The sequence below is a fragment of the Halichoerus grypus genome, chromosome 2 (genome assembly GCF_964656455.1).
Source record: "Halichoerus grypus chromosome 2, mHalGry1.hap1.1, whole genome shotgun sequence".
In the NCBI taxonomy this organism is placed as follows: domain Eukaryota; kingdom Metazoa; phylum Chordata; class Mammalia; order Carnivora; family Phocidae; genus Halichoerus; species Halichoerus grypus.
The window spans coordinates 158,965,050-158,982,713 of NC_135713.1; the positions used below are offsets into that span (position 1 = coordinate 158,965,050).

The 17,664-nt window shown below is 49.1% G+C and overlaps 1 long non-coding RNA gene across 1 annotated transcript; it reads right to left on the reverse strand.

Moving 5' to 3' along the window:
• Positions 1-15,714: 15,714 nt before the first annotated feature.
• On the reverse strand, positions 15,715-17,527 carry LOC144381181 (uncharacterized). The gene is made up of 3 exons (XR_013446021.1): positions 17,305-17,527; positions 16,400-16,831; positions 15,715-16,274 (listed from the first exon to the last, which is right to left on the reverse strand). It is a non-coding gene; the product is annotated as an uncharacterized LOC144381181 (long non-coding RNA).
• Between the last annotated feature and the right edge of the window lie 137 nt (positions 17,528-17,664).

Sequence of the window (17,664 nt, forward strand, 5' to 3'; positions counted from 1 at the left end):
CTCTATGTTTGGAGCAGAGAGGGTACCTCAAAGCATGAACTCTCTGTCTTCTCCCTTGCTGTTCTTCTCTGCCCTGGGTTTTCATGTCTGGTGGCTACTGAGCAGGGAGGGGCAGTTTCGCCTCTATGGATGCAGTGGTATATCTAGGTGTGAGTTGATAACCCACCATTTGCCAGATGGTTTAGTGAGCTGCCGGATCTTTAACGAGATAGATGGGTAAGGCTCTCACAGGTAGATTATTTCTGAATGACTTATTAGATTATGAACCGACTCTCTCTTTCATGCCTGGAACCACCAAGAGACCTTGGATGAGAAAATCAGAGCGGTCTCAACCAGATTCAAATGATCTCCCATATTAAGTCATTACTTCAGAGGAATGCACAGCAACCAAGTTGTTTTTGAGTGATTTTGTAATCACCAAACTCGATTATGAGTTTATTAGGTCATCTTGTCCTAGGATACAGAACACTGAGAAGAATGTTACAGCCTTACTCAAGAATATCCAAGCCTGTGAAGGACTGGGGTAAAGCTTGTCACAAACAGCTAACCTTGGTGACCACCTACAAGTAGGATGTCTCTTCTTCAGGAAGTTCCTTTTCCCCAACCCAAGACAGGGCCTTCACCCACCAGAGCAAGAGAGCCCACCACCCTTCTGGAGAAAAGCAAATATGGCACAGGACTCAAAAGCATGGATTTGGGGATCTAAGTGTCTGAGTCGCAATCCCAACTCTGCCACTGGTTGGCTTTATGAAACTGGGCAATTGCTTTCATTTTTCTCATCTCTTGAGAAAGGAATAGTAATTGTTCTCCCTCCTAGAATTACCATGAGCATTCAGTGCAATCACGTGTGCAAACTGCTGGCCTGGAACAGTATGTCTGTTCCTTTAATAAATTAATAAACACAGATTTACCATACGATCCAGCAATTCCACGTCTAGGGATATCCCCAATAAAACCAAAAGCAGAGACTCGAACAGGTATTTGTACACTTACGTTCATAATAGCCAAAAGGTGGAAGGAACCCAGGTGTCTCTCGATATATGAATGGATAAACAAAATGTGGTATATACACACAATGCAATATTATTCAGCCTTCAAAAGGGAGGAAATGCTGGGGCGCCTGGGTGGCTCAGTCATTAAGCGTCTGCCTTCGGCTCAGGTCATGATCCCAGAGTCCTGGGATCGAGTCCCGCATCGGGCTCCCTGCTCCACGGGAAGCCTGCTTCTCCCTCTCCCACTCCCCCTGCTTGTGTTCCCTCTCTCGCTGTGTCTCTCTCTGTCAAATAAATAAATAGAATCTTTAAAAAAAAAGGGAGGGGGGAGGAAATGCTGACACATGATACAACACAGATGAGCCTTGGGGACATTATGCTCAGTGAAAGAAGCCACTCACAAAAAGACAATAGTATATGATTCCACTTAGATGAGGTACCTAGAATATGGATCTGTCCGATTCATAGAGACAAACAGTAGAAAGGTCGTTGCCAGAAGCTGAGAGAGGGGAGGAATGGGGAGTTAGTGTGCAAGGGGAGGAGAGTTTTGGTTTTACAAGATGAAAAGAGTTCTGGAGGTGGATGGTGACTAAGATGGTGAATTTTATGTTATGTGTATTTTGCCACAATTTAAAAAAAAAAAAGAAAAACCACATGACAGAAACTTCTGTTCAATAAACTTGTACTGAACATTCCCCAGATCCTCTGATAGGCACTACTGCTCCCCAGAAGAGCTAGTTAGACACTGGCCCTGCCCTCAGAGGAGGGGCGAGTCAGACATCTACACAATGTGTAACATAAAGTGGAAACAAACAGAGTTCTGGGTGATAAAGACCTATTGGGTGGCCTGAAAAAGTAGCCATCAAGCCTTGGAAGTTTGGGAGGGAGACATTTGAGCAACACTGGGGGCCTGACATGTCCTGGTGCTTTCATGGCCTTGCACTTGGCTCTGCTGATCTAGGTGGCAGAGGAGGTCTGCACCAGCAGCCAGATAGGGTCAGAAAAGAGCCGCAGAGGGCTTCTGGGCCTGGTGAGGTGTTTGGACACTCACTTGTAGGCACTGGGGAGTGACTGAGAGGTGCTGAGCCGGGGACTGACTCCATCACACTGGAATGAGAACAATCACGCGGCAACAAAAGATCAGTGATCCTATTTGTTCGTTGTTGTTTCCAGACTACCTAGCAACTGGTAAATAGCCAAAAGTCGAGTGTTTTCAGGCCTGCTCAGAAACAATGATACACATGGGCCTGTGAATCTTCAAATGCTTATTCAGACCCAAATTGCTCATAATCGGAAGGAGTACTTAGCTATTTGCACACAAATATCAGTCTGACATAAACCTGTTACTTTGGGCCACTCCAGCACCAAAGAACATTTCTCTATTCCTTTTTCTCACGGTGTTTCAAATTGAGCTTTATTGATTACGACCTTGCATCTCATCTTAGTTAAGTAGCTTTGAAATTAAAAAGACATAACCATCTTCGCTCAGTGTTCAAGCACCTTGCATACTGCCAGTGAATCAGGAAATGAATACTTCATATAGCCAGCTACACATAAACCTGGAGTTAATTGTCAGGGACCACAGCCCAAACCTTGAAGCTCTTCCCAAAGATCCCCAAGGAATACCCCAAAGCAACCTCAATGCTTTGCTGTACTTCCTGTTTTTACCAGGCTGCAAGGAATTCTCACCAGTTTTTCCAGGACGACCCATTTCCTAAAAACAAATATCCTTCTTAGGCATCTCCCTCTTGTTTGCCATGTCCATACAGAACAAGAATTTGCCAGATGCTTATATGTCTCATATTAGGCAAGATATCAAAAACCAACAACAACAACAAAAACCCCAATCCTTATTTCTCACAGAAATTTCAGAGAATCTGCACCAAATAACCCAGAAAGTGTCTTCTTGCAAACAAGCTGGTATGGTTTTGAGATTTGTATTGAATGAAGTGAGCAAAAACTAGCAGCTACTCCATGAGCTTTCCAAGTGACAAAGTGTGGGCAGGTTATTTCGCTGCATTTTGTCCCTGGTTGACAGAAGATTCTGACCCTTGCTCTCGTTGTCTAGAACAATGATTCTCAGTTGGGGGTGATTTTGTGCCCCAGAGATATTTGGCAATGTCTGGAGACATTTTTGATATCATGACTGGGGCTGGGAGAAGTGGGGAAGGGGTGCTACGGGCATCAGGTGGGGAGAGGCCAGGGATGCTGCTAAGCATCCTACAATGCACAGGGCTGCCCCCCTCCCACCCCCAAAGAATTATCCAGTCCAAAATGTCAAAAGTGTCAAAATTAAGAAATTTTGGTCTAGAATTAGAATCCAAACACTGGAGTGCCTAGCATTTAGTCCTCTCAGAAAGTCAAATTTTCTGCCCACCAAAATCATTCTCTTCTTGTAGTCATGGTGGGGGGGGGTTATACCAAAGTGCAAGGTTAGACTACACTTCCCAGCCTCCTTCACAGTTCAGTATGACCATGTGACTAGTTCTCACCAATAGAATGTGACCTGCAGAGATCGCAAGCTGAGGCTTCCAAGAATTGTCTTTCCCCTTCTGCTGGCAAGATACAGATGACCACTAGGCTATGTGAGAACCACATATTTGATCCTGGGTCCCTAAATCACCAAATGGGAAAGAGCCACCTATCAACTAAGAGCACATGCTGCAGACGGTTATGTGAATGAGAAATAAACTTTTCTTATGTTTGAGCCACTATGTATCTTTGGGTCTTTTTGTCATGGTTGCTTAGCTCAGCCTATCTAATAAACAGCCATTTCCCAAAAGCCCATTTTGGCCCTAGGTGCCTTGGGGAGCTGAGACCCCTGAATGGGGCAAACATGGTGGGGATCTTTGTCCCTAAAGTTAGCTTGGGTTCCTCCTCCTCTAACCGGTAGGGCTGCATGTGTCAAAGCCCACTGTTGAGCGGCCCTTGCTTTGCTCGGTGCAGCATTGACTCTGGGAGTAAACTGTGGTTATGATCCCAGCTCTGTATGTTATGATCCCAGCTCTGTGTGACTTTGGTTACGTTTGAAAAACCCCTGGGAGGGATTTGGGTGGAGCATTCCTGCTGTGGCTGGTGCAAAATGTTATCAGAAGTGAGGAATGGGTGTTGCTCTGACAGAATGCATAGCCATATGCGCATTCTCTTAAATTGAAATCTTCCCAGTGGCCCATCTTGCCTCTGATCCCTACTGCTCTGAGCCAGGGAATCAGGGTGTAGCCTCGGGGTGTGAGCATTTCCAGAATTCTGTTCCCCCAACCCCTCTCCCACCACTCCTAGCATTGGCAGCGAGGGTTGTCCAAAACGTGACGGGGGAAAATTCTCTGTGCAAGATGTGATAAATCATAAAACATGATGGCTCCTGAAATCTGCTGTGTGCTAAAGTTGGGAAATTTTCAGCAAGATAAACCGACTACCATGTATCTCAATTAATTCCTCTCCAGTTTCTACGGTCTCATCTTAGTTTATTTCGTTCATGGCATTTATCATACTTGTTTCTTGTCCATCTCTCCCACTAGAATGTAAGCTCCCTGAGGGCTGGGATCTTGTCTGTCTTGGTCCCCATCTTGTCCTTCACGTTCAGCACACTGTCTGGTGTGACCCCTGCTTGTGATGTGTGCGTGAAAGAGTGCCTTTTGCCAAAGCTTGGAGCATGCTGCGTTTTGCTGAGGGTCCATTCCACTTTTTCTACACATGCGGTGACTTAAGTGTCTGTGGACACTTCTTTGAATCTGCTCTTGCTTCCATTAACCTTGCAGAAGCCCCTTGAAGTCTCTGAGACCAAAGGCAGCTTTCTCTAAATTTCAGTGTGATCTCCCACTGCTTTTTGTTGTTTCAGTGATAAGTGGGAAGAAGGGGATTCCTGGTACAGAGGACTCAAAAGTAGACATAAACTGATAAGACAGTGGCCACTTTTCAGAGATGGTGTTCATAGTCTCCCAAATTTTTCCCATTCATCCCATAAATACTTATTTATGGGCAGGGGCTCTAGTCACTCTCTGAAACCCAAAGTTCCAAGTCCTGATGTTGACCTGTGGGTAGCATTTGCCACCAGTGACTACTCTTTCCTATCTGGAACTCTCTCTATCATTGGCTTCCACAGAGCAATTATCCTAATCCCTGCTTCTTCCTAATTTTGTTGCAGGGTGGACTGGGGAGACTCCAGGGCCCTGGGGCCTCGACCCAGCCCATCCCAAAGATGTCACCCAAGGTTCCTGGTCTAGTCATGAGAAAGAATTCAAGGACAGATGTACAACACAGCAGAGAAGTGACACAAGTGGGAAAGTTTATAAAAGCAAAAAGTACATTTTGAGATGTGAGGACAAATGAGGGAGAGAGTGAGGAAGGAGAGAGATAGGAGAATGAGTGTGTGAGCTGTACACCCTGGGGACTGGGTTTCTATCTTTTATTGACAGTAGTTAACTAGGGGGCAGAATATTCATTACTTAGAGGGGAGATTCAGGGTTTCATGCTTTTTCTTCTTTATTTGGTCAGGGGGTTCCTGTCAGGGCAGCCGCCATCTTGGGCCTGTCTGGTTTGATCTGGCTTCTTGTGGAGTGCTGCCCCTACGGGCCTCTGAACTTCCCGAGAGCTGGCCATGGTTTCCTCGTTGTTGACCTCCAGGTATCCTGTTAGAACCTAACTGCCTACTCTAACAGTTATGCCATTTTCCTCTTTGACGTTGCCTTTAGATTCTCTTCAAAGCTCCCCCTTTTCTCCTCCAGCACGTGAAATGACACAATGCCCCCACTGACCTGCCCTTGTCCATTTTCTCATCCCAGGTCACCTCATCTACTCACCTGTGTGTTCAGTTACTGCTAAATGTGGTTGTTCTCGACTGCACGTACGTATCCAGTTAGATCAGGGTCCCCTGCCAATTCTGCATCCTCCGCACCTCTCTGATATTACCACTCCATCCTGACTACCCTCGCTTTGGTTCCAGCCTGCATCTCCGTCTCCTTACCTCTAGTTCTGCAGTCCCATTAGCTACCTCCTCATCTCCTCTACAATTATCTTCCCACAACACAGCACTGTCATTTCACTCTCTGACTTGAACTTTTCAACACTTCAATACCTTGACTGCAGGATTAAGCGCTAAATCCTTGTCACCTAAGGCCTTTCATGGCCAGGCCCTTGCCCACCTCTCCAACTTCTCCAACCTCCCCTCCATCCCTTGCACCCATATTCCAACTCTATGGGACCACTGCAGGTGCCTAAAGTGCCAAGCTACAGCATGCAGCTTCCTCATTGCAGAATGCCTCCTCTTAGCCAACCTGGAAAATTCCATCTTTAAAGTTTTACTTTTTGAGTAATCTCTAACCCTGACATGGGGCTTGAACTCATGACCTTGAGATGAAGCGTTGCATGCTGCACCAACGGAGCCTGTCAGGCACCCATCACCCATCTTTAAAAAGCATTTCACTTGGGGGCACCTGGGTGGCTCAGTCGGTTAAGCGTCTGCCTTCAGCTCAGGTCATGATCTTGGGGTCCTGGGATCGAGCCCCATGTCAGGCTCCCTGCTCAGTGGGGAATCTGCTTCTCCCTCTGCCTCTCCTCCCGCTCACGCTCTCTCTCTCAAATAAATAAAATTAAATCTTTTAAAAAATAAATTAAATAAATTCCATGACACATAGTAGGCTTTCAATATATGTCCCATGAATATTATACACACATGAACTCCATGAAAGGGGCACCTTGCTGTTTGGTACATTGCTGTATCCTCAGAGCCTAAAACAATGCCTGCTACATAACAGTCATTCAACAGATATTTGTTGAATCTCTGAGTGAATACAAATAAAAATGTACACACCAAATGTACATCATAGACACAAATTCTAGAGATCGACTTTCCAGGAGGCTATGAACCCATGGAATTTTTCTGCAAAGCAAGCCCAAGGAGACATCACTTCTCCTTCCCCTCAATGGCCAGATACCAGCCGAGCAACGTCAACTGCCTCCTGGGCCTCCCGGATGACTCACTGGAGAGCTTTCTTGGGGAGGAGTGGGAGGAGATGATGGTTGACAAAAATAACCACAAACACTTGAAGCATCATCAAGCCTCTGTCTGTGGGGTGAACAACAGGGGCGGATCTCAAGGTTTCTTCCAGGCAGGGCAAGGCAGTACCCATCCTTCCAGCACAAGTGGCTGTTAAGCACTCCCAAGGTCAGAGAGTCAGACAAACCTAGGGTCCATGAAATGAAACAGCCCCTGCTCCTAAGCAGTTAGCCACTGGTGTTTTATGTGCACGTTCTTTGTAAACTGTGAAGGAAACATATGTGAGCAGCGATTATGAAACATCATTAAGTTGATCATTCCCTCTGTGTCTTTTTACATTTTTACAAAGGGCTTTCCCATACGTTATCTCATTTGAGATCACACCAACCAGGAGAGAAGGGCAATTTTACAGATGAAGAGAAAGACTCAGAGAGAATCCGTGACTTACATAGAGCATAATTCTCAAAGTGGTCCAAAGACCAGCAGCATCAGCATCACCTGGGAACTTGTTAGACAGGCAGGTACCAAAGCCCAGAGAAGTTAAACCACCTACTGGAGGTCACACAGCTGGTAAGTGGTTGAGCAGGAAGCTACAACCAGGCCTGTGTGATTCAAGCCCTGGAGCTCTCACCACCCATACCACTATGGCAGGTTAAGAAGGAAGGCTGGGACAGGCCCCTGTGACAAGTCACGTGGGTCTCTACCCTAAGGCCCAGGCTGCTGGGAAGAATCCCAGGTTGGGGGTTAAGAGCCTAGGATCCGGGGCGCCTGGGTGGCTCAGATGGTTGAGCAACCGCCTTTGGCTCAGGTCATGATCTCTAGGTCCTGGGATCGAGTCCAGCGCCGGGCTCCCGGCTCAGCGGGGAGTCTGCTTCTACCTCTCCCTCTGCCTCTCCCCCCTGCTCATGCTCTTCCTCTCTCTGTATCTCTGTCTCAAATAAGATATTTTTAAAAAATTAAAAAAATTAAAAAAAAAAAAAAAGAGCCTCGGATCTGCTAGTCTCCAACTGGCTGGGGAGCTTCCAGCACAGTCATCCCATTGCACTTGGCCTCTGACAGCTCTAAGAGTCAAGACAGATTATGGATGGGGAAGTGCTTTGGAAAATCATAACATACATCAGAAAGAAGTGAAGTGCTGTTTGGATTTTCAAGACTGGTGCATAGATCATGCCTGTTGTCTCCCGGCACCTCAGAACTTGGGACTGGCTCCAGGCTGGTGGCTCACAGAGGGCCTGGGCTGGTGGAGGTCTTGCTTTCTGTTGTGTCTCTTCAAACACCCACAGGTGCCCTGCAGAGAGGGCAGGGAGTTGCAGCCCAGTGCTGGCCCCTTGTGGGGACTGTCCTCTATTGCCTGGCGGTGTTACGTGGGTTATGTGGGTTATCCATGAGAAAGGGAAGAGCACAATGAAAGAACACAGGCAGAACTGTGGTCTCCCAAAGACGTCCACATCCTGTTCTCCAGAACTATTGAATATGTTACCTGACAGGACAAAGAGACACTGCAGATGGGATTAAGTTAAGGATCTTGAGATTGGAAGATTATCCTGGAATATGTGGGTGGGCCCGATGTAATCACAAGGGTCCTTATAAGAGGGAAGCAGGAAGGTCAGAGAGAGGAGATGTGACAACAGAAAGAGAGATCCAAGTGATGTAATTGTTGGAAGAGGGGCATGAGCCAAGGAATGTGGGCAGCCTCTAGAAGCTGAGAAAGGACACAGATGAGCCTCCCAAAGGAATGCAACTCTGCCAACACCTTGATTTTGCCCAGTAAGACCCATGTCGGACATCTGACCTCCAGAACTGGAACTTAAAAAAATTATGTTCTTTTAGGCCACCAAGTTTGTGGTGATTTGTTATAGCAACAAGAGGAAATGAATACGACAATCCCATAGAAAATGGACAAAACACATGAACAGGCATTTAAGAGAAAAGGAAATGCATGGGCTGGCAAACCAATGAAGAGATAGTCAACATGTCTTAGCTCAGGCTGCCATAACAAATTGCCATGGATTGGGTGGCTCAGAATAGACATCCCCATCCCAAAAGGGGGAAATAGGAAAAAGGGATGGGGTGACAGGTCCTAAGCAAGTCCAAAACCTAGCCTATGGTACTTTGTCATGGCAGCCTAAGCTGATTAGGACACCAGTTATTGAGGAGATGCAAATTAAGGCCCCAGCAAGATTCCATTTTAATTGGCAAAGTAATTGGGGAAAAAATGAATACGCCTATCAATAACCAGCATGGGAAAGAAGAAGATACAGATCAGGGGAGGGATCTCTCATATGATGCCGGGGGCGGGGCGACACTTTGGTGGGAAACAATCCAGCTTTAATCCTAAAGCTAAACAGTTCCACTCACAGAGCTATACCAGGTGTTTGACAAGAACACACAAGACCGTTCATAAAAGCACTCTCCACCATATCAAAAGGCTGGGAACAACCTGAAGAGCCATCAATGGGAGAGTGGAGAAATAAACCAAGGGATGTTCATAAATGGACTACAGTACACCATCAAAACGAACGCAGTATAGTGATGGGCTGCAACAGGGAAGATGCTTAGTAATGTAATATTAAGTGAAAACAGTAGCTCTGAAAAAAATTATAGGGCAACATACCGTTTGATAAAATTAAAGACAATGGAAATGAAAAACAAATAGCCCTTTAGGAACACATATAAATGCAGTACAACTCCCTACAGGATGTGGAAATAGAAGGAATGGGCAAAACAAGATTGGGCATGATTTGAAAAGTTAGAATCTGGACAACAGAGACATTTGAGTTCACTATACTGGTCTCCCTCGTTTTGTGTATGTCTGACGTGGCCCATTATACAAAGAAAGTTTAAAATAATATAAAGAGGAAAGCAGGGAATGATGAACACGGGAATCAGGAGTTGGGACAAAGGGCTGGAAGAGAACCCTACGATGAAATGGTTGGCGTGGCTTTGTTCTGTTTTGGGTTCCCGGGCACTGATTACACAACTGAACAGCTAGATTAAAGGAAACCGTGCATGGAGCAATGGAGAAATAATTAAAGAAGTAGAGGGGAAAAAGCATGAAGTCAGCCTTGTACACAGTTCCTAGCGGCACTTGGTGGATGCGTCCCTCTGGTGTCCTGTTTGCACGGAGATACTTGGAACTCACGGAGACCTGGCCCCTTGCCCCGCCAGGGGCTCTCCTCCTGATCAGGGGCCATTTCTCTCGTCTGCATTCCTGACAGGCCGAGAGTATCCTTTCTGGAAAAGGCCTGGGCAAGGTGTCCCAGGGCTTCGAGGTTCCTGGGAAGAGCCAGTGGAATGTTTGGGATCTCACAGAGGTGGTCGGCTTGCACCGGCAGACTTTCAGACTAACATGTAAGGGTTCACGTTCGTCCCCGGCCCGTGTCATCATCAGGGACCCTAATGCATTTACCTGGTCGCCGAAAGAAGGCATCAGGTGTCGGGGGAGCTGCTGAGAGAGACGCAGGCTAGCAAGGACGGGGGTCTTCCTTCGAAAGAAAATGAACCGAGACGCAGGGCCCCCTTCGGCGCATGCGTGTCCCCGCGTGCGCGTGCGTGCGTGCGTGCGTGCGTGCTTCCAGGGTTCCCGGAGGGCCGGTTCTTTTAGCGACGCCCTGAATTCCTCAGTCAAGAAGTGGTTCCGTCTGTTTTTGCAGCTTTAATGAGACCTCGGGAGAGAAAAATTTGCTTCCTTCCTGCCCGTGCCCCAGCTCTTCTGAAAGTGCGGTCCCCAGACACACACACCTGACTGGCAGCGTCCGTATCCCTGGGAACTCATTTAAAATGCCACTGGCCCCGATTTACTGAATCGAAGACTGTGGGGGTGGCGCTCGGGGATCTGTGTTTTAACAAGCCCCCCAGGGCACTCGGATGGCTCCTCAAGGTTGAGGATCACTGGTTAATTTATCCCATCCTTGGCCTCCCAGCGTCATCTCCTTCCCCAACAATATTCCACAGGTCATCGCTTTCAGGACCTACTGTCACCTAATTTGCCCTAAGAAACCCCAACACCGGTCACTCTAATCCCTCCCTTCTTGGCTCTGGCGTTGAGCTGCCAGGAGATGCTGGAGCAAACCTCATGCAAACAGGATGGCACTCCAGCTCCCGGCTCCCAGGCTGCCGACCCGTCCATCCAGCCCCATGACCCTGCTTCCATCTGTCCCAGACAGCCCCCAGACCCATTCCTGTCAGCTGCGGTCCCACTGCTGGTGCCCTGCCTTCTCCACTGGCATTTTAGCAGGAAGTTTCTACCTCATTGAAAAAAGAAAAAAAGAACACCCATTCTGGGTCACCTCCCACCCACCTTACCAGAGGCCTCAGCCCCCTCCCCTCCTGTCCCTGCTCCTACCTGAGTCCTTTCCGCAAATTCAAAGATAAACAGCAACTACATGGCAACATTTTCAAGCAGAAGTGTTTAAAATATACATCAGGCGTCTATATTCTCTAAAGCAGTATAGACTTGGTTTTGAATTCCAGATCTTTAGTTACTGTCAGGGAGGCACCGGCCAAATTCTTTTTTTCTAAACTTCAGCTTCTCTTTAAAAAGGGTTATCATAACACTTTTTGCATGGTTATTTTAAAAAATGATAAATATAATCAATGTAAAACCTGTCGTGGCAATAAGAGATTGATGTATTGAATAAAAGTATTTACTGTTCGCGGCGCCTGGGTGGCTCAGTCGTTAAGCGTCTGCCTTCGGCTCAGGTCATGATCCCAGGATCCTGGGATCCAGCCCCACATCGGGCTCCCTGCTCGGCAGGAAGCCTGCTTCTCCCTCTCCCACTCCCCTTGCTTGTGTTCTCTCTCTCGCTGTGTCTCTCTGTCAAATAAATAAATAAAATAAAATAAAGTATTTACTATTCCATCCATGTATTAGACACTTTGATTTCAACATTTATATAATATGAATGATTTTCAAATTCCATGGGCATCTTATACTTCAAGTTCTTACAACATGAGCAGAAACTGAGATGAATGTTCAAAGGGAAATCATGATGTGAATTCCTTAGTTCCAGGTTTGAAGATGAGAAAAGGACAGTGCTTCCCTTGTTACAAAAATTACTTGCTTATGGGGCATCTGGGGGCTCAGTCACTTAAGTGTCCAACTCTTGATTTCCGCTCAGGTCATGATCCCAGGGTCATCAGATCCAGCCCCAAGTTAGGCTCCAGGCTGGGCATGGAGCCTGCTTGAGACTTTCTCTCTCTGCCCCTCCCCAACTTCACCCCCCCACACACACACACCTGCCCCCATGCGCATGCGCGCACACTCTCCCTCTCTAAAAATAAATACATACATACATAAAAATAAAAAAACAAAAAGTACTTGCTTTATTTTTTTAAGATTTTATTTATTTGTCAGAGAGAGAGAGCACAATCAGGGGGAGTGGCCAGCAGAGGGAGAAGCAGGCTCCCCGCCGAGTAAGGAGCCTGACTCAGGACTCGATCCCTGGGATCATGATCCAAGCCGAAAGCAGATGCCTAACAGACTGAGCCACCCAGGCGTCCCCAAAAAGTAGTTGCGTAAGAGAGAATTACCGAAAAGCTAAATTCTATGATCTTCTCTTAATAAGGTGATCCATCTCCCTTTAAAAAAAACAACAAACCAGCAGTCCCATTCACAAGTTTCTTGAAAGAACAAGCTCCTCGATTCCCTGCAAACTGATTTCCTGAGGCTCATCAGTAGCTTCCGTGTCAACAAATCCCACATGCATTTTAGTGCTCTTTGTGGTTCATTCAATCATTTTATTGAGCGCCTGCCATGTACAGACTTCCTGATGCTAGGCTAACACATTGGAGGCGGCCATGTGTACCTTTTTTTCATTCGACAAGTATTTTCTGAGCTCCTCCAATATGCCAGGCGCTGTGTTCGGTAGGCACTGGTGGACAACCTGCCCTTGGGGGGCTTACAGGTCATTACAGCGATGTCTGGTACAGGCAGTGGGACTTGAAGAAGAAAGATGGACACCTAACTTTAGCTGGTGGGAGGCAAGAGAAACTCAGAAGCCATCCCTGAGGAAGTGACATCCAAATTTAGTCTAAAGGATAAGGCTAATGAGGGGATGAAGAAGGATGCTTCAGGCAGAACGGCACAGGCCAATTAACAGTAGAAACATAGTACAAGATAGGCTATGGTATTCACAGGGAATCAGAGTCACACAAAGGAGGGTGTGGGAGGCATTCAAACTGGATCTTCAGGGATGACTAGGCATCTGTTAAGGAGGTGAAGACATCCCAGGAAGACAGTGCTGTATGTGCAAAAGTGCAAAGTATATGCCATCTTGGGAGAGGTGTAAGTAATACATGGGATGATGGCTGAAGCATAGAGCATGAGGACAATGTAGCACCTGGGGGACATGAACGCCATGTGTAGTAGTTTGGACTGAAAGTGGCAGGAATTCCTGAGGGGGGGGAGGGTATGAGAGAGAGACAGAGTTAGTTTCCTTTTATAGTGATGGTTCCAACTACCACATGGAAGACACATTAGAAAGAGCAACACTGGCAGTGGGGAGACAAGTTAGAAAGAAGACTATAGTAATCCACCGATTGGGGTGAAAAATGACAGATCCTCAACAAGGCAGTGGTTGTAGGATGTCATAGCTAAACAGCTGGATCAGTGATATAAAGTAATGTTAATAACACAGGCTTCAGGGCGCCTGGGTGGCTCAGTTGGTTAAGCAACTGCCTTCGGCTCAGGTCATGATCCTGGAGTCCCGGGATCGAGTCCCGCATCGGGCTCCCTGCTCGGCAGGGAGTCTGCTTCTCCCTCTGACCCTCCTCCCTCTCATGCTCTCTGTCTCTCATTCTCTCTCTCTCAAATAAATAAATAAAATCTTTAAAAAAAAAAAAAATAACACAGGCTTCCGAGTCAGGCAGACCTAGGTGTGAATCCCGGTCCTGCCCCTCACTATCTGCGAGCAACCTTAACCTGAGATTCCACTGCCTCACCTGTGAAATCAGGATGATAATAAAATGGACCTCACGGTTGTCGAAAGGGTAACATAGCATGATATACATAAGGAACACAACCTGAGACCAAGCACACCATGGATGTGCAAAATGAGAGCCACCGTCCTTGGCATCATTAACTGGACATGGTTGACCAGGTGCACATCTTGAGAGAGACCGGAGACCACAGTGACTGCAGAGTCTCTGGCTGGCCACAACTAGCCGAAAGCAGAGAGAGGACAAGGCAGGTGGGGAAGGAGGCCTGGAAGAGGATGCGCTCATTTGTTGGGTATGAAGTGCCCACGGTTGGATGAGCTAATCCTCCCGTGGTCTTTTGCACTCTGCATCTTGCTGTGTGTGTCAAGGGGGCAAGACCCTGACCACTTTTGACCTGGGCCACTTCTCAGTATTGTCTTTGTGGCGAGCAACCTTGAGAGATGAGGTGGTGTCTCCCTCTAGGCTTGCTTATTGCTCCCTATATGAGCAGTGGATTCCCAAGCTTGGTGTTCCTCGGTGATGCAAACCCACTGCTTGTAGAGCATCCATCTGGGCCCATCATGCTGCCCCCGCGGGACTCAGAGGCAAGGGAGATTGAGGCAAATATGCAGCTGCTCATGCCATGTGCTGTGTGTGCCTGAGTAATAAAGTCTGGTGTCTCTGACCCCGGAGTCTCATGTCTTCTGCCAGCAACAAGGAATCAGTGACAGGTTAATTTATTAGCTTCTGAGTTAGAAAGAGAAACTTGGAGTCATCTATGTGTGCGAGGCAGGTAAAGCCATGAGTATAAACAACATCGCCTGGGAAGAGGTCAGGGGTGCACTCTGGGTAACACCAACAAGGAAAGGATGAGGGTAAGAAAAGGAGCTCCCAGATGACCTCAAGAAAGAAACTTAGAGGGGAGTAATGCCTTACAAGCCAAGGGAATAGAGTTTCAAAGTAGGCAACAGGAAGCGATACTGCTTAAAAGTCAAAGTGATGAAGACTGGGGGCTCCGGGGTGGCTCAGTCAGTTAAGCGGATGACTCTTGATAGTGGCTCAGGTCATGATCTCGGGGTCATGGGATCAAGCCCAGCATCGGGCTCTGCACTGGGTAAGGAGCCGGCTTAAGATTCTCTCTCTCCGGGTGCCTGGTGGCTCAGTTGGTTGGGCATCTGCCTTCAGCTCGGGTCATGATCCCGGAGTCCTGGGATCGAGCACCGAGTGGGGCTCCCTGCTCAGTGGGGAGTCCGCTTCTACCTCTTCCTCTGCCCCTCCCCACCACTTGTTCTCATTCTCTCTCTCAAATAAAGAAATGGAATCTTTAAAAAAAAAAAAATTCTCTCTCTCCCTCTGCCCCTCCCCCCACTGCGCACGCTCTCTCAAAAAAAAAAAGTGGCCACTGAACTTAGCAACTAGGTCACTAGCAGAGACATTTCAATGACATAGTGTGGCCAGAGTGGACGAGGAGTAAATGGAGGTAAACATCTTAAATAAATAGTTTCTGAAAAGCTTAGCTGAAAAGGAAAGAGAGAGGTGGGGCACTGGTGACCGGAGGGGACAGGGGCAAATGAAAATTTTCTCTGTAAACAGACGGGAGAGATTTGAGCAGATTATACACTAAAGAGAACAAGCCACGAAGGAGGGAAAAGTTGAGTAAAAAATTAAGAGCAAGGGGCGCCTGGGTGGCTTAGTTGGTTAAGCACCTGCCTTCGGCTCAGGTCATGATCCTGGGGTCCTGGGATGGAGCCCCGCGTCACATCAGCTCCCTGCTCAGCAGGGAGTCTGCTTCTCCCTCCCCCTGCTCGTGCTGTCTCTCTCGCTCTCTCTCTCAAATAAATAAAGTCTTAAAAAAAAATTTTTTTTTTAAATTAAGAGCAAGGAGAAGAAAGATGGAACCAGGTGTTGGAAGAAGAGGAAGAGGATGACTTTCAGACCCGAGGTGAGGGACTGGCTAGGACCCTCCTCCACTGACATGGCATTTGCCCCAACCACACACACAAGCAGGCCAGCCTGCCAGCTCAGATTGTGATCTGCCTCCTGGTGAGTGGACCCTCCAGGGTCCCTAGGGAGGGGCCTGGGCGGCAAGTGTCCCTGGTGCCCCCTTTGCCTGGCAGTCCTGCAGGTATCCACGTGTTTCCCAGCCTGGGCTCTTTGGAGATGCCCACAGCTGTATTCTACACACAAAGGGTCCAGGCAAGTTGGGAAGGTGTTGCTCCCAGGCCTGTGAAGCCAGCTTCCAGGAAGACTGAGTGCTCTCTGCCGGCAGGATGGGATTTTGGGAGCCGGACGTCCACAGGAAAGAGAAGCCTGCTGTTGGAGATACAAGGCCTCATCCTCCAGGTCCTCAGGGTTGGCGGCGCAAACACCTATGGGAAGACCCAGGGATGCTCACAGAGGGAAAGGAACTGTCCTCTGCAGCATACCTGCACTCTGTTTGGAGTTTCTGCACCCCCTCATCTTATTCTCCCAATTCTTGACATAGCGTTCTCACCTCAACAGGACAGAGGAAGGAGCTGAGGGCTTGCCTGATGCCCGGGGCGCAGTGTGTGCTGGGCTCCAGCTCTCTATGACTTCTGTCCCTGTGGCTCACCCTGCCCTCTCCACGAAAGCAGCAGCAAGTGCCCGGGTCAGGGGCAAGCACACACCACTGCTAGTCCTCCTGCAGCCCGGCAGATGACACCAGGACAGCCACCACCGCCTCCCAGCATGCTCTGTGCCCTGTGCCAGGGAAGGTCCCCCGAATGCCTTAGCCTTCTCTCTTGCAGGGCCCTGGTTGGCTTCCCAAGCAGCATCAGACTTCAGGGGGTCTGATCCCTTCTGTGTCAGGCCTGGCAGAGGGAGGGGGCCAGCAGGACTGTGCAGTGGGACCTCCCCGCAGGCACGCCCCTGCTTTTTTTTGCACGGGATGACCACGAAGAACCTTCTGCGGAGGTGTGAGAGTAAGAACAAGAGAAGACAGCAATTCTTGACACCCTGATGGTCCAGACCCTTTAAAAGACTGCTGGAAGCACCAGACGGACTCTTTCCATAAAGGGCACGCACACAACACACAACCTTGCACGTAGTTTCTGGCTTTGAACACCACCAACCACCGCCCTCCCCCTGACCCCCGGGGCAGGCGAGGTGTCAAAGGAGCGTATATCAGAATCAGCCCAGAGGCTGGCTAAAAATGCAGGTCCCCGGGCCCCACCGCGGAGCTTCTCATTCAGTGGGTCTGGGGCCAGGCCCAGGAGCCTGCGCTTTTAACCAGCACCTCAGATGACTCGGGCGCCGAGGCGCAGCGGAGCCCACTTTGAGAAACCCGACTCTGGGGCTGAGACCCACCCCCCAAGCTCCGAAGTTTCCCCATCTCGTCGGGCGCACGGACCGCCTCCCCTCACCTCCCGCGGGCCTCACCCTCGCGCGCGGTCGTGGAAGCATCTGGGGAACCTGCCAGGGACCCAGAGCGAGGGTCCCCGAGGCCTGCTCGCCCCCGTCGCCAGCGCACCACGGCCCCGGGAGGCGCAGCGCGGCGGCCGGCAGGGGGCGCGGTGCCGGGGACGCCGCCGGAGGGGTGCCCGGAGGCCCCAGCCCGGAGCCGAGCGGCGGGAGGGAGAGGGGAGGGGAACGCAGGGGAGGAGGGGAGGGAGGCGAGAGGCGCGCGGCGGCGCGGAGCCGGGCGCGGGCGCGGGGGCGGGGGCGGGAGCCGGAGCCGGAGCCGGGGGCGGGGCGGGCCGGGGCGGGGCCGGCGGACGGCGAGCGCCCGGGGAGCGCGCC